Raw genomic sequence first — 21,343 nt, 5'->3', positions numbered from 1 at the left:
GCAAAAGGAAACGGAATGACACATGATCATTGGGGTGTCCTAACCTTAGATAAAATGAGGCCGCAGGAAATGAAGATGAAACAACATTAAATTGAGCCCCAGTCATGTAGGAGACAAAAGAAACTGCATGAAGTTATCCAAAATATTAAAAAACCCAATGCAACAGCACAAAGCAACAAGCCCCCCACACTTCTGCTGAACTCAGAAGGTATTCAGCGTCTTCCGAATGTGATGATAAATGCTCAAGAAGATATAAGGGATCCCTAGAACAAAGTGGAAAATACACATGAGCAGAGATGTAGCTTAGAAAATCTGGCAGGGGCAGATTCTGTCCTTCCTTTCCACTGTAAGTATTTCACTTGAAAGGAGGAATTTGTCCTGACCAGTAGAGGAATAATGTGGCTTTGGCTTTTTTCTCTATCGGTGCTGTTATCGCAGAGCCTTACGTACTTGGAACCACAAAGCCGGTAAAAGACACACGGCAAGAGGATCCACGTTTCCAAGACAGCAGTTCTGAGGGTGATGATGAGCCAGAGATGTCAGAAACTGAAAAGGACCAAGAAATGCAAGTTCCATTTCTCTTTGTTGTCTACTTGGCTGTAGTAGTTGGGGGCTGTGGGAATATTACTAGCAGCACTCGGGAAGTGGGAAAGTGACATTGCACACCTCTGAGCAGTGAAAGTCATCTTGGAAAACCATTCCTGCTGCACAGAGTGAAAACTCCCAGCAGCCCATCTGATGTGAAGTTGCATGTGAAAAAAAGAGAAGTAGAGCACAAGAAATTAACTGGGTCATTTTGGTTTGACCAACTCCAAACTGAGTTTGCCCAAAAGACAAAGACGCAGTCAGTTTTCTCTTTAGAAGTGGGTTTTGTAAAACAAAAAGCTCTATTTGGTTACCAGGGAATAAAGCTCTTCAATGTATACAATTTCTCTGAAGCACTTGAGGTTTAAGTCATGTTCATGGAATTTGAGATGCTCAAATTTAAGATGCTCAAATCTCTTTGTACTTGTCTAGGTTTCTTTCTTTACTACACACAGAAAGTGCTAGAGTTTTTTTCTTCTGCAAAGATGATGAATGCCTAAGAGGTATGAGAGAATTTCTTCACCCCCTTTTGTATTTTTTTCCTTTTAAACTCTTCCTGGAATTCAGTGAGGAGGAAAAAGTGCTGCCTAGTTATGAAAGTTTTCTAGTCAAAATTTGCCACCCTTACGTGTGGTCCAAGTTGTGGTAGAATCCTGTGAGAAATTCCTGCTAAAATAAAGGTCAAGCTGATTTCTGGCTTTTTTTTTTTTCTTTCAGATAATTGCCTATTAGGAGTCTGGACTTGTAGAGTTTACCAAAAAATTAGTCACTTGACAGGTTACCTAGACATTTTGGATCCTTTCAGGTATGTATATCATCTTTAACTTTTTCCTCTCTTTCTGGTGTTGCCGTTAGAAATGTTTAGTGTTCTTGTCAGCCACGTATGTCCCTGGGGTTCTTTGTCCTAATGAATTTGGACCTTTCTCTTCTGAATCCAGTGAATTTTGTATTTAGAAACAAAGAAAACAACAACCAAGGTAACGCAGACAGTCCCCAAAAACTGCACAGGCCCCCAAAACAATTGCTAGTTATGTTTTGTAGAATAGAGTCTTAAGACAGGCTTAAAGGATGTGCCTTTCTTGGGACTGATTAGATAACCCTGATGAAGTGCACTGCTGTGCTCATACAGTTACCGGCCTGCAATCATCCAGCCTGTCTGATTTACAGGGTGTGTTGAAATGGAGAGCTCATTCCTCAGCAGGCCTCAGTTCTGGGGGAAGATGTGGGGTGCTGGTGCTGAGCTTTTAATGAAACAGCTGCAGTTTCACTGCAATTTAGATTGCAGCATCTTGAGGAAAACTGCTGTTGCCTTTCATTGCTCTTAGTACACCTGGCTGCAGTAGGGAACATTTCTGCTGGAGCCAAGGTGTGCTGGGGGGCAGGAGAACAGGAAGGATGTGAAGAAATGATTTCTGACTTTATTGCTGTGTTTTTCATGATTGTTAGAAGCAGCAGCACCATCAGAAGTGTTTAAGCCTATTAATTGGTTGTTTCTTTTGTGCAGAGGGACCAAAGTTATTTTGTAGATTAGTAGAGCTCAGTGAAGAAAAAGAGGGTTGGGAAGAGAGACGTAGATTATTGCTTGAGGTGAGTATGAAACATCTATTCCCTGGTAACTCTAGGTGAAAGCTGGGCATGGGGAGGGAATGCATGCAAAACTAATTCAGAACCTCAAGAAGAGCTTTAAATTTGTAACAACCAGGGAAGAGAAGTTTTTTATTGTACCAGCGTGCATAACATCATGTTGTGTTGTCCAGTCAGGTAAACCAGGACGTCTTTGTATGTTACAGGATCAGCTATTCGACTTTATGTAGTTTAGGGATACTGTGAATTTAGAGACTTCGCCTAATAGTGGATTCAGAAACTTCTCTGAAGAATTTCTTAGATTTTCTTTATTTTCTGGAACGCCAAAGAAAGCATAAGGATACCAAATAGAAAGTGGAAGCAAACCAATAAACCTTTTACTGATCAGAAACGAGTCACGTTTGTTCCTTGAAGAAGTTGCCCACCAACGTTACTTTCAAAATCCTTTCAAAGATCTAACAGGGATAAATATCTGCAAACCCTGTTAGGCCGTGTTTTGGAGCTGGGGCTGAGGGTCTCGTGTCCTGGGGAGCCAGGGAAGGCTCCAGTCCTGACTGTGCGGCCAGGCCGGGGCCCTTGAGCTCCAGCCCATCCCTGGTGGCTCCAAGGGCAAGCAGGAATGTCAAGGGTCCCCCAGGCCAAGGCTAGGCCAGGCCAGAGCTGTGTCCCCAGCCCTCCAGAAGCCCTCTGCCAAGCCCGACCTGGGCACTGCCCCCAGCCCAGGGACAGGTGGGTGCTTTGCTCGAGAGCCGTGGCCAGAGCAGCAGAGCTGTCACAGCCCCAGCAGGTTCTGGTCGGTGTGAGGCCCGAGCAGCGCCGTGGGTGCCCTGGGCAGTGCAGGAGCAGCACATGAGCTGTTGCAAGGGCCTGGGCAAGCACAGGGGTCAGCCTCTGCACGGTGACACGGCATGCAGGCTGCAGGGGACAGAGCCAATGGCCCCAGGCATGAGCAGCTCTGCGGGGCTCTTAGCCTGCAGCAGCATCGGCCCCAAGGCTGCTCTGTCCCTGCCCGGCTGACGGGCAGGGCTGGAGGCCTTGCAGAGCAGGGGCCATTGCGGGCACGGCTGTCCCAGGAGCTGCCCCCTGGCCCAGCTGGGCCCTGCTTGGGGAGGAAGGAGGCTCCCAGCCCCGGCATGGCTGAGCAGTTCCTGCCTCCCCCTGCCTCTGCTTTGAGCCCCACACTGCCTGCCACAAGAGCCCCTGGGCCAGATGAGGTACCTGAATGGAGTAATGTATTGATTCATACAGCCGCCCTCCTTGGCACAGGGCAGGTGGAACCATCTCCCGCAGTCCTCCTTGCAGCACATGATGGTTGCTCCTCTCTGGCCGCAGACGCAGCAGAGCTGCAAAGAGCCAAGCAGCCCCATCAGCAGCAGCAGCAGCCTCGGGGCCTCCCCTGGCAGCCCCACGGCTCCGGGCAGGGCGCAGGATGTGGCCGCTGCCGGGTCGCAGCCCACAGAGCTGCCTGGTGGAGGAGGGAGGCTCCTGTGCCAGAGCTGCTGGGAGCCAGACTTTGTCCCGGCTCTTGGGCCGGCCTTTCTTCCCTGCTGTCTGGGCTAAGCTCTGGCAAAGCTCGCCTGGCACAAATCTCCGTGCTCTTGTCCGCCTCTCACCTTCTGTGCCGCCCGCTGGACTGCAATTAGGATGTCTCGAGGGAGAAAGCCCATGAGCCCAACGCGGATGTTCTCTTGGTGAAACAGTAGAGTGGCGAAAAGCTGCAGCCAAGGGGAGGAGCAGATGAGGAGAGGGTGGCTGCAACTGCCCGTTGCAATGGTGGAGGGAGTGCCCGGAGCCACTCACCATGCAGAACACGTGGGCACAGATCCCACTCTTCTGCAGTTTGTCACCGCACATGTCCGGGTCAGCCTCCACGCGGCGACACAGCATGCAGGCTGCAGGGGACAGAGCCAATGGCCCCAGGCATGAGCAGCTCTGCGGGGCTCTTAGCCTGCAGCAGCATCGGCCCCAAGGCTGCTCTGTCCCTGCCCGGCTGACAGGCAGGGCTGGAGGCCTTGCAGAGCAGGGGCCATTGCGGGCACGGCTGTCCCAGGAGCTGCCCCCTGGCCCAGCTGGGCCCTGCTTGGGGAGGAAGGAGGCTCCCAGCCCCGGCATGGCTGAGCAGCTCCTGCCTCCCCCTGCCTCTGCTCTGAGCCCCACACTGCCTGCCACAAGAGCCCCTGGGCCAGGCTGTCACAGGGCCGCTTTGCCCTCACCTGGCTCCCTGGCCTCAGAGCCCTCCTGCTTGCTGTCAGACATGGCAGCTGTCTGCAGTGAGGCCCTGTCAGGAGCTCCTGTGGTCTCTTTGAGGTGTTTGTCCTCTCTCTCTGTGGGAGAAAGAAGAGTGCGGGGAGTTTGCAGAACAGGCCCAGAGCCATGAGGGCTCAACTCCCTGCTCAGCCCTGTGTGAGCCCTGCTCCTGTCTGCCTTCTCCTCCTGTCATCTCGCCAAGGAACACCACAGAGTCCTCTGGCTGTTCCTCCGCTGAATCTGGGAAGGGAGAGGCAGGTGAGCCTGCAGCAAGGCCCAGAGCCCTGAGGTGTGGGGCCCCTCTGGTCCCTGGGCAGCCACGTCCCTGCCCTACCTTCTCCTCCCGTTGGCAGTGACTGGCCTGAACCCAGTGCTCCCTTTTGGGGCCAAGGGAAATCTCTGCTCCTGCCTCTGGCTCAGGGCGATCTGCCAGCAGGTCACGGAAGGAGATACTCCCAGAGAGGTGTGAGCAGTGGAGGAAAGCCAACATCACTGCAGTCTTCCAAAAGGGCACCAAGAAGGAGCCAGGAAACTGCAGGCCCATCAGCCTCAGCTCCATCGCCAGAAAAGTGACAGAACAGCTCCTCTAGGATGCCATCTCTAAGCCTGTGGAGTAACAGGAAGGGAAACAATGTTTGACCAAGCTCATAGCCACCTCTGCTGCAGTGACTGGCTGGGTTTGTGAGGGGAGAGCAGTGGTTGTTGTCAGCCAGGACTTCAGCAAGTCTTTGTCCCTGCCTCCCATAAATCCTGAGGCTCCTCTTGAGGCAGCTCAGGGACAGTGGGGTAGAGAAGTGGACAGGGGAGCTCCAAACTCAGATAGCTGTGAGCTCAGGGGGCCGTGCTGGGGCCAGCCTTGTTTGCCTTATTCCCCTGTGCCCTGGCAGAAGGGACGGAGCTCCCTCAGCACATTTGCTGATGGGACAGAACCGGGAGCAGGGGCTGAGGCACCACAAGGCTCTGCTGCCCTTCAGTGAGACCTGGACAGCCTTGATAGTTGAGCAGAGAGGACCCAAATGAAGTTGCACTGGGGAAAGCTTCTAGAAGAGCTTGAACCCCTATAATTTCCAGGCAGCAAAGGTTTTAGGAGTACAGTGTGGCACAGGAGATAGCCTCTAGAAGAGCTTGAGTCTTTGCAGTTACCAGGCAACAAATGTTTTTTAGCATAGTAGAGTGTATAACATCATCTTGTGATGTCCAGTTAGGGAAACCACTGCTTCTCTGTGTACTACTCGACCAGTTCTTAATTGTATGTCAAGAAAGACAAACAGTGAATTCAGAAACTTCCCCTAGTATTACGATGGATTTTCATGATTTTCTGGAATGCCAGGAGAAGCGTAAGGATGCCGAAAGGAAAAGTGAAAGCAAACGAATAAATCTTTAAAAAATCAGAAGCGTTTCCAGTTTGTTCCTTGAAGAAGTTGCCAAACAACGTCACCTTTGCAATCCTTTGAAAGATCTAACAGGAAAAAGCATTGGCCAAAAGTGTTACCCTGTGTTTCTGAACAGCAACTTGCACTTTGTGTTGGGGCAAGGTTTGTACCAGGGTGTGGGGTTTTTGTGTGTGTGCTTTGTATGTGAGGCTTGGCAGGACTATTTGTAATTAGACCATGTACTGAAGAGAACATGCTACTGTGTTGTGCTGTCCAGTGCTGAAGAGGGTTGAGACAGGGCAGTAGCTCGGTGTCTGTATGTAACTTGCATGAGCAGCACCGGAGCAGTGCCCAGGGCCTGGAGAAGCAAACGGGTTCCAGGTGCTGAGGACAAAGTGTCCAGAGCTCAGGATTGTCCGGCCAAGCTCTTCCGGCTCCTTCTGCTTCGAGCCCTTGCCGGGTGCCCTGCACAGCCCCGGCTGCAGCTTCCCAACTCACCCCTCTGCCTCCTCCCTGCCTACTGGGTGAAGGCATTCCCTGGCATTGCACTGGCTGTGCCTCCCTCCTAGACCGATGAAGGGATCCTTTCCCACCCAAGGTGGCTCTCCCATGGAGACAGGAAAATGGATGAACTCCTGCTGCCCCAGCATCAGGCAGGTGCAGGGTGTCCCTGCTTATCAGCTCTTGCCCTGGTTCCCAGAGTTCCCACTGATTGTTCCAGAAGTCAATGATCTGGATTTCCAGGAGCATGTTTGCAAAGACATGAATGAGAAAAATCGACAAGAATTGTTTGTGCTTCTCTTCCTGATTTTTTTCCGAATGTATTTGCTAGCAGGAAAAACTGGCAAAGTTCCTATAATGTAGGAAAAGTATCCTCTTGCATTTGACTTGAGTCGAGGACTGTTGCAAGCTCTCCTGTCAAATGTACACAGAAAATTCTCACTGAATTTACTGTGTTTCCACTGAGTCAGTATAAAAGATGACGCTTCTAAGGAGGTTAATACTACTTTTTCCATTTAGATGCAATGTCAAAGCTGTTAGTTCACAGGATGACAGGATAATTGGGGTCTGGAGGCAGTGGTGGTGGTCTCCAGGTTTATCTCCTGTACCCAACGGTGATCAGCAGCAGCATCAAATCAGGTTCATCTTAGTTTTCTCCAGACAGGTCTTGAGGAAAACGTCAGTTCACCTAGAGCAGGTTTTGAATCTCTGCAGTGCAGGAGACTCCGCAGCGGCTCTCTGGGCAGCCGACTGCCAGGGGCAGGAGCAGAGATTTCCCTTGGCTGGGACAGGAGCCCTGGAGTGGCAGTGCCTGAACAGCACCTTCCTGCCTACAGTACCACCCTCAATGGCTGCCCCAGGGCCTGGCATTTGACCCTGCACATGCTGCAGGAGTCCCGGCCCTGGTTCCACCCTGACCAAACGCTCGGACCCACCTCAGAACCTCGGTGCCCAAGGGGGCCGCCACAAGTGGTTGCCAGGGACCTGAGGCCTTGGCTGCCCCAATTTTGGGCACACAGTGCTGATGTCAGAGCGGCCATTGTGACCTGTGCGACCAAGGCCACAAAAGGAAGCGCTGGGCTCAGGCCAGGTGTCAGTGCTACCTGACAACGGGAGGAGAAGGTAGGGCAGGGACGTGGCTGCCCAGGGACCAGAGGGGCCCCACACCTCGGGGCTCTGGGCCTTGCTGCAGGCTCACCTGCCTCTCCCTTCCCAGATTCAGCGGAGGAACAGCCAGAGAACACTGTGGTGTTCCTCAACGCGACGACGGGAGGAGAAGGCGGACAGGAGCAGGGCTCACACAGGGCTGAGCAGGGAGTTGAGCCTTCGTGGCTCTGGGCCTGTTCTGCAAACTGCCCGCACTCTTCTTTCTCCCACAGAGAGAGAGGACAAAGATTTTGAAGCGACCACGTCACTCGTGGAGAGAAAATCACCGCTGACAGCCGACATGGGCGACAGCAAGCAGGAGGGCCCTGGTGCCAGGGAGCCAGGTGAGGGCAAAGCGGCCCTGTGACAGCCTGGCCCAGGGGCTCTTGTGGCAGGCAGTGTGGGGCCCAGAGCAGAGGCAGGGGGAGGCAGGAACTGCTCAGCCATGCTGGGGCTGGGAGCCTCCTTCCTCCCCAAGCAGGGCCCAGCTGGGCCAGGGGGCAGCTCCTGGGACAGCCGTGCCCGCAATGGCCCCTGCTCTGCAAGGCCTCCAGCCCTACCCGTCAGCCGGGCAGGGACAGAGCAGCCTTGGGGCCGATGCTGCTGCAGGCTAAGAGCCCAGCAGAGCTGCTCATGCCTGGGGCCATTGGCTCTGTCCCCTGCAGCCTGCATGCTGTGTCGCCGCGTGGAGGCTGACCCGGACATGTGCGGTGACAAACTGCAGAAGAGTGGGATCTGTGCCCACGTGTTCTGCATGGTGAGTGGCTCCGGGCACTCCCTCCACCTTTGCAACGGGCAGTTGCTGCCACCCTCTCCTCATCTGCTCCTCCCCTTGGCTGCAGTTTTTCGCCACTCTACTGTTTCACCAAGAGAACATCCGCGTTGGACTGATGGGCTTTCTGCCTCGAGACATCCTAATTGCAGTCCAGCGGGCGGCACAGAAGGTGAGAGGCGGACAAGAGCACGGAGATTTGTGCCAGGCGAGCTTTGCCAGAGCTTAGCCCAGACAGCAGGGAAGAAAGGCCGGCCCAAGAGCCGGGACAAAGTCTGGCTCCCAGCAGCTCTGGCACAGGAGCCTCCCTCCTCCACCAGGCGGCTCTGTGGGCTGCGACCCGGCAGCGGCCACATCCTGCGCCCTGCCCGGAGCCGTGGGGCTGCCAGGGGAGGCCCCGAGGCTGCTGCTGCTGCTGATGGGGCTGCTTGGCTCTTTGCAGCTCTGCTGCGTCTGCGGCCAGAGAGGAGCAACCATCATGTGCTGCAAGGAGGACTGCGGGAGATGGTTCCACCTGCCCTGTGCCAAGGAGGGCGGCTGTATGAATCAATACATTACTCCGTTCAGGTACCTCGTCTCTCCTTGAGGCCACCCTGGGGAATGATCCCGCATTTCTCACTTAGCCCATCCATTGCCTCTAGGTCCTTCTGCCCTGAGCACCGTCTAGAGCAGGACGTGCAGGCGACTCCTGAGCCAGGCACCGATTGCCCCATCTGCATGGAGCCTGTGGAGGACAGGAAGACCTTCACAACCCTGGTGTGCCCAACGTGCAGAAGGGCCTGGTTCCACAGGGACTGCATCCAGGTTGGAGGGCTCCCCTCAGCCCCGGGCCACAGCAGGTGCTCAGCAGCAGCAGCAGCAGGGCCTCGCTCACCCTGCTTGTGTTTGCCCTGCAGGGACTGGCCTTGCGTGCTGGTCTTTTATGCCTCCACTGCCCCCTGTGCAGGGAGAGTGAAGAATTCCTTGTTGAAATGATCGTCTTGGGGATCCGAGTCCCCTTCAGGTTGGTGTCCTTCTGCCTGGCCAGGAGGGAGCAAGTGCTGTGCTGTTCCAGGCCCTGCCCCAGCATCCCAGGCCCTGCCCTGTCCTGTGAGTCTGGGCTTCAGCTTCATGCCCAACTTGGAAAAGCATTGGAAGAAGAGCAGGGACGCCCTGGACCTCCATGAGGGGAGGGCAGCAGAAATTCATCAGCTTTCCATTTCTCCATCAGGCAGCCAACATGGGAGGACAACAATGCGTTTGCTGATCTAGGAGAGAGGCACAGCCAGTGCAATGCTGTGGAATGCCTTTACCCTGGAGGCAGGGAGCAGGCAGAGGAAGAGGGGTGAGTTGGGAAGCTGCTCCCAGGGCTCTGTAGGGAAACTATATCTTGGCATGGGCCCAAAGAGTAAAGGACTTGAAGAGGTTGACCAGAGAACCAGGCATGAGGACACTTTGTCATCTGTGCTATGAGCCTCTTTGCTTCCCCAGGCCCTGGGAATTGCTCCTTTGCTCCTCCTGTGCTGCCGAGGGCACCCACAGACGCTGCTCTGGCCTGGGAAACAGCACACGCAGATGGGAGTGTGACAGCTGTGCTGGGCTCGGAACAGGTATGAGTCAAAGCCCCCGGTGTCCCTGGGCTGGGGACAGTGCCCAGGCTGGGCTTGGCAGAGCGCATCCACTGCTGGAGGGCTGGGGGCACTGCTCTGGCCTGGCCTGGCCCAAGCCTGGGGGGTCTTTGACATTCCTGCTTGCCCTTACAGCCTCCAGGGATGAGTCAGAGCTCAATGGCCGCAGCTTGACCAGACAGTCAGGACTGGGGCCTTCTCATGGCTCCCCAGATTTGGAGGCTGTCAGCCACACCTCTCACAGCCCCAGGCCATCGCGTCTGCCTCATCAAATTCTGTCTGCAGAAGCTCAAAACTGCAGCAGGCCCCAACAGGCAGCATGGCAGCAGTCACTGCCATCTTCCTCGCTGGACAGAAGCAGCCCATGCAGATCAAGGTCAACATACAGCAGCTCCACTGACCCTGAGGACAGGGTCCATTCCAGACGTGCTCGGCCTGGCCGCAGGCGAAGCCGCTCTCGCCAGCACGGTCAGGCCCCAAATGGACCTGTTCCTTTGAGGAGTCGCCGTTACAGGAGCAGCAGGACAAGATCAAGGGCTGGGAGGCCCCAGAGAAGGGAGACACCTTCACGGGCATCCCCCAGACACAGTCGGTCCCGCCAGCAAGGTAGGGCCCAGAGTCCGCCTGTTCGGTCCAGGAGTCGCCATGAGAGGAATAGTGGGACAACACCAAGGACCGAGAGGCCCAGGCAAAGGGAGACATCGTCTGGGACGTCCTCCAGACGCAGCCACTCCCGCCTGCAGCGCTGGGCCTCCAATCCACCTGTGCAGTCCAGGAGTCGCCAGGACAGGAGCAGGAGGACAGCAGCGAGTGCTGAGAGGCCCAGGCGTAGGGGGACATCGTCAGGGACGTCCCCCAGACGCAGCCACTCCCGCCTGCAAGGTTGGGCCTCCAATCAACCTGTCCGGTCCCGGAGTGGCCAGGAAAGGAGCAGGAGGACGACAGCGAGTGCTGAGAGGCCCGGGCGTAGGGGGACATGGACAGGGACGTCCCCCAGACGCAGCCGCTCCCGCCTGCAAGGTTGGGCCCAGAGTCCACCTGTCCGGTCCAGGAGTCGCCGTGACAGGAACAGTGGGACAGTGCCAAGGGCTGAGAGGCCCAGGCAAAGGCAGACATGGTCAGGGACATCCTCCAGACGCAGATGCTCCCACCAGCAAGGTTGGGCCCAGAGTCCACCTGTCCGGTCCAGGAGTCGCTGTGACAGGAACAGTGGGACAACACCAAGGACTGAGAGGCCCAGGCGAAGGGAGACATCGTCAGGGACGTTCCCAAGACCCAGCTGCTCCCACCAGCAAGGTCGGGCCCCAAGCCCACCTGTCCGGTCCAGGAGTCGCCGTGACAGGAACAGTGGGACAGAGCCAAGGACTGAGAGGCCCAGGCAAAGGGAGACATCGTCATGGACGTCCCCCAGACCCAGCTGCTCCCGCCTGCAGCGCCGGGCCTCCAATCCACCTGTGCCACCCAGGAGTCGCCAGGACAGGAGCAGGAGGACAGCAGCGAGTGCTGAGAGGCCCAGGCGTAGGGGGACACGGTCAGGGACATCGCGCAGGAGCAGCCACTCCCGCCAGCGACGTCGGACCTCAACTGGGACCTCCAACAGCAGCACGTAGCGCCAACTTTTCTTTCTAGTCCATGTGTTCCCTGCCGGAAGTGAAGGTGAGAACGGTCAGTAGAGGGACCTTGAGATCTGCAGGTCTGTGAGAGAACCATATTAGCTCTTGATGTTTCTTTCTACTGGCAGGAAAGAAGTCTGTGCTAAATACCTTGATTTCTGTGTAAGCATGTATTTCTGTGAAAAGTCACTAGAGGATGTGGCTAATTGAAAAGGACTCTTGTTGCTGCCTTTAGACTCCAACCTCAGAAGTTTCCCCACGCATGCCCTTAAAAGTGAACCGCTCCTTAATGGGTTTGGATATGCTTAGGGAGACATTCAGAACAAGGTGGCTCTTAGGGGAGCTGTGTCTGAAAAGGACATGTGCTGGGTTGCTATCCTTGAACAATCTCATTGCAGTAAAGCCAAAAAAGGAAGAAAGAAGAGAGTGAGACACTGCCTCAAGTGTCTGAAGAAAACTTTTACAATATTGATGCTGATTTGAAAGACCTGATTGGATCGTCAAAGAACAAACCAGAAAAGACTGAGGAAATACCCCGGGACAAAGAGGATGCACAGGACTCTGCCCCAGATGACCATCTGGGACCTTTGCCTGAGAACGACGCAGCTCAGGAGCTGAGTGCTTTCAAGGTTTCCTTCTTTGGAGGCACAGAGGACTTGGCCATCAAAGAAGGTAACAGCAGAACCCTTCTAACAGTGCCATTGCTCAGGAAGAACTTCTGGCGGGCACTCTAGAGCATTATGGTGTAAAGAAAGTCAGGACCCAGGCGATTTTCAGCAGCAGAAGTCAGTAATTAGGCAGAAGCATTTTGATCTTCATTTCTGCTTGCCATGGCTATGGTAGATTAATGAGAGGTAACTCATGCTCACAGTTCAGGAATTCTGAAAGGCATGCTTTGAGAAGGCATTGGGGTTTTTGTTGAGTGGTGAAAAAGCCTGTGTTCATGCCCTGAATTCCTCAAACAGGGAAAAAGGTGACACACAAGTCATGTCAAGTTTCATGGAACCCATCAAGATTTAAAGGAAATGTGCATTAATGTAGAGGGAGGAGCAAAGTCGGGGAGCTGACCCCAAGATGCATGAACATTCTGTTTGTTACTGAATTCTATTCTTGGACCTTTAGCAAAAGGAAACGGAATGACACATGATCATTGGGGTGTCCTAACCTTAGATAAAATGAGGCCGCAGGAAATGAAGATGAAACAACATTAAATTGAGCCCCAGTCATGTAGGAGACAAAAGAAACTGCATGAAGTTATCCAAAATATTAAAAAACCCAATGCAACAGCACAAAGCAACAAGCCCCCCACACTTCTGCTGAACTCAGAAGGTATTCAGCGTCTTCCGAATGTGATGATAAATGCTCAAGAAGATATAAGGGATCCCTAGAACAAAGTGGAAAATACACATGAGCAGAGATGTAGCTTAGAAAATCTGGCAGGGGCAGATTCTGTCCTTCCTTTCCACTGTAAGTATTTCACTTGAAAGGAGGAATTTGTCCTGACCAGTAGAGGAATAATGTGGCTTTGGCTTTTTTCTCTATCGGTGCTGTTATCGCAGAGCCTTACGTACTTGGAACCACAAAGCCGGTAAAAGACACACGGCAAGAGGATCCACGTTTCCAAGACAGCAGTTCTGAGGGTGATGATGAGCCAGAGATGTCAGAAACTGAAAAGGACCAAGAAATGCAAGTTCCATTTCTCTTTGTTGTCTACTTGGCTGTAGTAGTTGGGGGCTGTGGGAATATTACTAGCAGCACTCGGGAAGTGGGAAAGTGACATTGCACACCTCTGAGCAGTGAAAGTCATCTTGGAAAACCATTCCTGCTGCACAGAGTGAAAACTCCCAGCAGCCCATCTGATGTGAAGTTGCATGTGAAAAAAAGAGAAGTAGAGCACAAGAAATTAACTGGGTCATTTTGGTTTGACCAACTCCAAACTGAGTTTGCCCAAAAGACAAAGACGCAGTCAGTTTTCTCTTTAGAAGTGGGTTTTGTAAAACAAAAAGCTCTATTTAATTACCAGGGAATAAAGCTCTTCAATGTATACAATTTCTCTGAAGCACTTGAGGTTTAAGTCATGTTCATGGAATTTGAGATGCTCAAATTTAAGATGCTCAAATCTCTTTGTACTTGTCTAGGTTTCTTTCTTTACCACGCACAGAAAGTGCTAGAGTTTTTTTCTTCTCCAAAGATGATGAATGCCTAAGAGGTATGAGAAAATTTCTTCACCCCCTTTTGTATTTTTTTCCTTTTAAACTCTTCCTGGAATTCAGTGAGGAGGAAAAAGTGCTGCCTAGTTATGAAAGTTTTCTAGTCAAAATTTGCCACCCTTACGTGTGGTCCAAGTTGTGGTAGAATCCTGTGAGAAATTCCTGCTAAAATAAAGGTCAAGCTGATTTCTGGCTTTTTTTTTTTTCTTTCAGATAATTGCCTATTAGGAGTCTGGACTTGTAGAGTTTACCAAAAAATTAGTCACTTGACAGGTTACCTAGACATTTTGGATCCTTTCAGGTATGTATATCATCCTTAACTTTTTCCTCTCTTTCTGGTGTTGCCGTTAGGAATGTTTAGTGTTCTTGTCAGCCACGTATGTCCCTGGGGTTCTTTGTCTTAATGAATCTGGACCTTTCTCTTCTGAATCCAGTGAATTTTGTATTTAGAAACAAAGAAAACAACAACCAAGGTAACGCAGACAGTCCCCAAAAACTGCACAGGCCCCCAAAACAATTGCTGGTTATGATTTGTAGAATAGAGTCTTAAGACAGGCTTAAAGGATGTGCCTTTCTTGGGACTGATTAGATAACCCTGATGAAGTGCACTGCTGTGCTCATACAGTTACCGGCCTGCAATCATCCAGCCTGTCTGATTTACAGGGTGTGTTGAAATGGAGAGCTCATTCCTCAGCAGGCCTCAGTTCTGGGGGAAGATGTGGGGTGCTGGTGCTGAGCTTTTAATGAAACAGCTGCAGTTTCACTGCAATTTAGATTGCAGCATCTTGAGGAAAACTGCTGTTGCCTTTCATTGCTCTTAGTACACCTGGCTGCAGTAGGGAACATTTCTGCTGGAGCCAAGGTGTGCTGGGGGGCAGGAGAACAGGAGGGATGTGAAGAAATGATTTCTGACTTTATTGCTGTGTTTTTCATGATTGTTAGAAGCAGCAGCACCATCAGAAGTGTTTAAGCCTATTAATTGGTTGTTTCTTTTGTGCAGAGGGACCAAAGTTATTTTGTAGATTAGTAGAGCTCAGTGAAGAAAAAGAGGGTTGGGAAGAGAGACGTAGATTATTGCTTGAGGTGAGTATGAAACATCTATTCCCTGGTAACTCTAGGTGAAAGCTGGGCATGGGGAGGGAATGCATGCAAAACTAATTCAGAACCTCAAGAAGAGCTTTAAATTTGTAACAACCAGGGAAGAGAAGTTTTTTATTGTACCAGCGTGCATAACATCATGTTGTGTTGTCCAGTCAGGTAAACCAGGACGTCTTTGTATGTTACAGGATCAGCTACTCGACTTTATGTAGTTTAGGGATACTGTGAATTTAGAGACTTCGCCTAATAGTGGATTCAGAAACTTCTCTGAAGAATTTCTTAGATTTTCTTTATTTTCTGGAATGCCAAAGGAAGCATAAGGATACCAAATAGAAAGTGGAAGCAAACCAATAAACCTTTTACTGATCAGAAGCGAGTCACGTTTGTTCCTTGAAGAAGTTGCCCACCAACGTTACTTTCAAAATCCTTTCAAAGATCTAACAGGGATAAATATCTGCAAACCCTGTTAGGCCGTGTTTTGGAGCTGGGGCTGAGGGTCTCGTGTCCTGGGGAGCCAGGGAAGGCTCCAGTCCTGACTGTGCGGCCAGGCCGGGGCCCTTGAGCTCCAGCCCATCCCTGGTGGCTCCAAGGGCAAGCAGGAATGTCAAGGGTCCCCCAGGCCTAGGCTAGGCCAGGCCAGAGCAGTGTCCCCAGCCCTCCAGAAGCCCTCTGCCAAGCCCGACCTGGGCACTGCCCCCAGCCCAGGGACAGGTGGGTGCTTTGCTCGAGAGCCGTGGCCAGAGCAGCAGAGCTGTCACAGCCCCAGCAGGTTCTGGTCGGTGTGAGGCCCGAGCAGCGCCGTGGGTGCCCTGGGCAGTGCAGGAGCAGCACAGGAGCTGTTGCCAGGGCCTGGGCAAGCACAGGGGTCAGCCTCTGCACGGTGACACGGCATGCAGGCTGCAGGGGACAGAGCCAATGGCCCCAGGCATGAGCAGCTCTGCGGGGCTCTTAGCCTGCAGCAGCATCGGCCCCGGCTGACGGGCAGGGCTGGAGGCCTTGCAGAGCAGGGGCCATTGCGGGCACGGCTGTCCCAGGAGCTGCCCCCTGGCCCAGATGGCCCTGCTTGGGGAGGAAGGAGGCTCCCAGCCCCAGCATGGCTGAGCAGCTCCTGCCTCCCCCTGCCTCTGCTCTGGGCCCCACACTGCCTGCCACAAGAGCCCCTGGGCCAGGCTGTCACAGGGCTGCTTTGCCCTCACCTGGCTCCCTGGCACCAGGGCCCTCCTGCTTGCTGTCACCCATGTCGGCTGTCACTGGTGATTTTCTCTCCACGAGTGACGTGGTCGCTTCAAAATGTTTGTCCTCTCTCTCTGTGGGAGAAAGAAGAGTGCGGGCAGTTTGCAGAACAGGCCCAGAGCCACGAAGGCTCAACTCCCTGCTCAGCCCTGTGTGAGCCCTGCTCCTGTCCGCCTTCTCCTCCCGTTGTCGCGTTGAGGAACACCACAGTGTTCTCTGGCTGTTCCTCCGCTGAATCTGGGAAGGGAGAGGCAGGTGAGCCTGCAGCAAGGCCCAGAGCCCCGGAGTGTGTTTCATGTTTTAACCTGCACGGATTTCCTGCTAGTACAGGTCGAGATGAAGGAGCAGGCTACTAAGGTTGCCGTGTTTTCTACCACAAAAAGGAGTGCGTTTGTACCAGTTACCAGCAGGAAACTCCGTTTTTCGATCTTCCTAGTACTTAAAAATCACCTTTCCACTGAACCAGAAGGCATGCATTAGGGGCCAGCATCTACTGGCAGAAGTATGACTTCTTTTACTAACTACTTCCTACAGAACTACTGAGAAATGAAACACTACTTTTGCTAACTGATGGTTTCTGTGGAATCTAACCACTCTGCTCCCTTTATTTGGAGTATTTGAAGAACAAGTGTACTAAATCTCATTTTTAAAGTCATAGCACCACACAAAGAAATACCTGTGTTTTAAGAGCTTAATGTACTAATCAAATGATACAGGTGGCCCTTTTTATTGTCAAAACTTTTAGAATGCTTTTTCACGCTCAGGTTTCCCCTGAAATAGTTGAGATTAATGTAAAGATTTAGTTTGTGTGTATTTTCAGTCTTCCGATTCATGCCTTTTGTCTTTTGGCAGACTTTCATTTTCCTTTTAATTCTATGGTTTCCCTTTGTTGTATTAAATCACATATTTGTAATATTTTGCTGCCTGTGGTGCCACTGTTCCGATCCACTGAACAGGGCCAAGCAGCGCCGGTCTGTCGGCAGATCCCACCGTCGCTCCTGCCGCCGGCCCCGGGGCAGGAGCGGCCCAGGCGCTGCCACGGCAAGGCTTCCTCAGGAGTCGGCACTGCCAGCCCGGCTCTGCCGAGCGGCCCAGGCGCTGCCACGGCAAGGCTTCCTCAGGAGTCGGCACTGCCAGCCCGGCTCTGCCGAGCGGCCTCTGGCAGTGTCACGGCGCACGGCAGCTCCAGCACTGCAGCCTCGGTGAGCAGCCAGATCTGCGGAATGGGACCCCGCAGAGGCCGCACGCCTCTCCCAGAGTCCCAGCAACGTCGGCACACTCCCAACAACGCGGCGGGAAAGCACTGAGGAATAGCGCGAGCTCGGCTCTGGGCAGGAACCGCCCCGCCCCTCACTCCGGCCCGCCCCTTCCCGCCCTCTGGCGCCCGCCTCGCGGCGCCCGCGCTGTCATGGCGGCTCTCGCCCACAAGGCAGCGCCCTGAGCCCTGGAATGGCGCCGGGAACGTTCTGGCACTCTGGAAGGCGCGGGCGTGGACCTGTTGCAAACGGTGCCTTACGTCCCATTTCTTGAAGAAAGCGTGTCCTGTAATGCCTAGGCTTAACACACTTTCAAGCTTGATCAACCGGAAGAGACATTTAACCTGTGACACACATAGCAGCCTACAAGCTCGAAGTGATGGCCAGGTGTTAGAAAAGCAAAGTACTTGTTGCTACAATTTTCTTTTAAGACTCAGGGCTGGGCATATTTCACTGATCTCAGACCCAGGGGGAGGTTGACAAAGCTTGGGAAGAAGGATACCCACAGATAGGGGACACAAAGGATGAAGAATTTAGAGGCCCTAAGGACATCTGCTAGAACTGCCAAGATAAGGAAAACAGTCATAAAGTCAACTCAGTAAATATGCTGAGAAGAGCACCAGCTGGGTAAAAAAGAGTGTGATGTTTGCAGGAACAGGACTTTGGCACCAAATTATCCTGGGCCTGGCCATGGGATGGTTCCAGTCACCAGAACACAAGAAAAGATGGCGCAGTGCAAGCGCTGGGCATTGTGCTTCAAGAACCCAGATGAGAAAGCTGGTGAGGCTGTGCTGGATTATTGTGTGTATCTACTCCGTCTCTCCTTCTTCTCAAAATATATTGTAAGCCTGACTAAAAAAACCTAGTCAGAGCCATGCTCATGCCTTAGTCTGGAAACTTGCAGCTGACTTACAGGTTTAGTACCTTACAGAGAACGTTTGAGGCCCTGGAACTGGAGGGACAGAAAAGTGATGAAGTGGGCAAAAGTCCTTCTGGAATAGAGGGGGCACCAAGTCAGCCAACACCCTCTGCATTGTGAGCACCTCTGTTCCAAAGGAAGGCAGGGTCCTTGCAGGCCTTCCCAAAAGCATCTCAAGGGAAGTTTTCTATCTCCCTTGCCCTGTTTCCTTGACTTTAGCCGAATCTTTCTCTCACAGAAAGACAGGAAGCTCAGGTGTGTTAGGAGATTACTGTGAGCACTGGCAGAGGTGAACTGGTCAGGAATCCAGAGGCTTGTGCAACTCTCCTCCATGGAGAGTCCCTTGTTGTATATTTCAAATAAACCAGAGCTTAAATGGCAAGTCAGCGATTGGGGAAATACACCACTGAGACAATAAAGCTGTAACATGCCTTGTTTTGAGAGGGGCAAGTAAGACAACAAATGTTCAAACAGCAAATACTAAGAAGATGAAGAAGAAAAAAAATGTTTTCTATGGTCCTCTAATGTTTGTTTTCTTCTCCGTGCCTTTTGAAGACTGCCTACATCCTATTTTCATTGTTTGTCTTCAGAATAAATTTTGCATTACAGATATTTTAAGTCAGACATAAGAAACGTTCCATATAGTTTTCACATATTGTTTGGCAATCATGAAAAAGTAAGTTTAGATGTAACAGCCCCTATGATAATAGCAGTAGAGGTAACAGCCATCTTTGATAATTAGATCAGACTCAATTTTAAATCCCCTTGCATGTCATGCTCGTTTGCAAAGATGATAGATTGATCTTTTCAAGGCCTTTAAACCAAGAAACAAGTACATCAAAGCCTCTAGATGTGGCCTCTAGATCTGGCCGTTTTCTCTGAGGGCCGACAGCCCCGCTCCATTGCCGGTTTCTCTCAGGGCTGACAGCCCCAGTCCCGCTCCACGACGGGTTTCCCTGAGGTGTCACAGCCCCAGTCCCGCTCCATGGCGGGTTTCCCTGAGGTGTCACAGCCCCAGCCCCGCTTCATGGCCGTTTTCTCTGAGGGCCGACAGCCCCAATCCCGCTCCATTGCCGGTTTCTCTCAGGGCTGACAGCCCCAATCCCGCTCCATTGCCGGTTTCTCTCAGGGCTGACAGCCCAGCCCCGTTTCATGGCCGGTTTCTCTCAGAGCTGACAGCCCCAGTCTCGCTCCATGGCGGGTTTCCGTGAGGGCTGACAGCCCCAGCCCCGCTCCATGGCGGGTTTCCCTGAGGTGTCACAGCCCCAGTCCCGCTCCACGACGGGTTTCCCTGAGGTGTCACAGCCGCAGTCCCGCTCCATGGCGGGTTTCCCTGAGGTGTCACAGCCCCAGCGCCGCTCCATGGCGGGTTTCCCTGAGGTGTCACAGCCCCAGCCCCGCTCCATTGCCGCTTTCCCTGATGGCTGACAGTCGAGCCCCGCTCCATGGCGGGTTTCCATGAAGTGTCACAGCCCCAGTCCCGCTCCATGGCGGGTTTCCCTGAGGTGTCACAGCCCCAGCCCCGCTCCATTGCCAGTTTTCCTCAGGGCGGTGCCACCTCCCGCGCGGGGCAGTTTGTGTTGCGCAGCCCGAGCTGGATGGGGGGAGCTGGGGCAGCCATATCGATCACGGCCTTTAATATCGCCCCACTCGTACTGCGCTTTACTGGCATTTTTCGACAGAGCTGTGCTTATAGAGCTTTGACTTTCTTTGCCCAACCTCGGCATTCCAGGCAGCCCGTCATACACGTCTGCACTGTGCCCACACCATTCTGGGGATAAAGCAATGCCCCTGCCTTTCAGCCAACTGTGCAGGTCCAAGGTCTCCGTGCACACATGATAAAGAACTGACTTGTTTGCACAGACAGCTGTGGTTTTTTACACCTCAGCTGGCATGTGTCAGCTGCACACAGAGATCCCCAACACCCTGTCCCAGCTCTGTCACACTGGCAGTGTTTTGCGTGTGACACTAGTGCTTCATGGAGTGTCACACTGGTGGTGTGTGCCCCACTGCCACTGTGCTGCGTGTCACGCTGGCACCGTGTGCTTCCAGACCTTGGAGCGTAAGCAGGAGGGTGTGAAAGATGGTCACAATAGAAGGAGGCCAAATGAGAGACCGGTTGGTTCCAGACTCAAAAGCCAGCTCTCTGTTATGTAATAGTGTTTTCCTCTTCTTCATCTGATGTCCCTGTGCCATGTGCACACCCCAGAGAGCCTGATGCATGAAGAACTTTTGGAAAACTAAAATGCAGCACAGCATTTTAGGAACATCTGTGGGAGCTATCACAAGCCATCTCTTTGCTGAAGACAGGTGCTGTTTTTATCCAGTGTTTGATTACAGCAGGTCTGTTGACATCCATTTTGTATAATCTAAAAATAGCTTGTTCAGCTAGGCAGTGAGGACATGCTCCCTACAGGTTCAGGGAGCCTGAGGCTATGGCTTTGCTATGTTCAGAAGGCATTTCTCTGCTTAGCTTTAATCCAGCTGGACTGAATACAACAGTACCCAAATAGAAACACAGAGTTTGGAGTGGTTTCACAAACTGAGCAAGTGCCCTGGCTTCCCAAAAGGCTTCTAAAACTTGAAGCAGTCAAATCTGGCCCTAGCCTGGCTGCTATAGCCATTTTACTGTGCCTTTGCATAGAAATAAAACTTTGTGATGTGACTGAGGAGTGAGAATACTCTTCAAACCAGAATTACAGAATTCAGTTTTATTGGTAACCTGTTTGTACATGCTCTTATTTATTATATACCTCTTGTGTATTGTTGCAATTCCGCAAAAAAGCACATCCTGTGTGTGACTCCTGTGAGGAAGGACTTGTGACATCTTGGCCAGTTACTTTTTGTAATTGCAGAAGAAATTTCCTATTCACCACAAATAAATCACGTTCCAATGCTGGCTATTTAAGTCTGACTTTCTGCTGAACACTTCCACATGCTGGTTTAGAGGATGATACCTAAAGCTGTTTGAATTGTTTTATTGATGGACCTGAATTAATGCAACATCCTTATTAATTCAGTCTTTTTAATTATATGTTAGGAATTTTCTCTATAGCTTGGCCTGCTATTTGGGATCGTTCCCTTTACTACCCCTTTTTGTGATCAAAGCATATTACTGAATCCCATGGGCCCTTCAGGGCTTGCTCCAGCATATCAGTTGTCAGGACATTAGAGTTGTTAATTTTATTAAGTTTCTGGG

At 52.3% G+C, this 21,343-nt stretch overlaps 1 pseudogene; it reads left to right on the top strand.

Moving 5' to 3' along the window:
* Positions 1 to 7,737: 7,737 nt before the first annotated feature.
* Positions 7,738 to 9,989, top strand: LOC132332505 (PHD finger protein 7-like; annotated as a pseudogene).
* The last annotated feature ends 11,354 nt before the right edge of the window (positions 9,990 to 21,343 follow it).

Source organism: Haemorhous mexicanus, chromosome 11 (assembly GCF_027477595.1).
Source record: "Haemorhous mexicanus isolate bHaeMex1 chromosome 11, bHaeMex1.pri, whole genome shotgun sequence".
Lineage (NCBI taxonomy): Eukaryota > Metazoa > Chordata > Aves > Passeriformes > Fringillidae > Haemorhous > Haemorhous mexicanus.
This window is presented reverse-complemented; position numbering and strand designations above follow the sequence as displayed.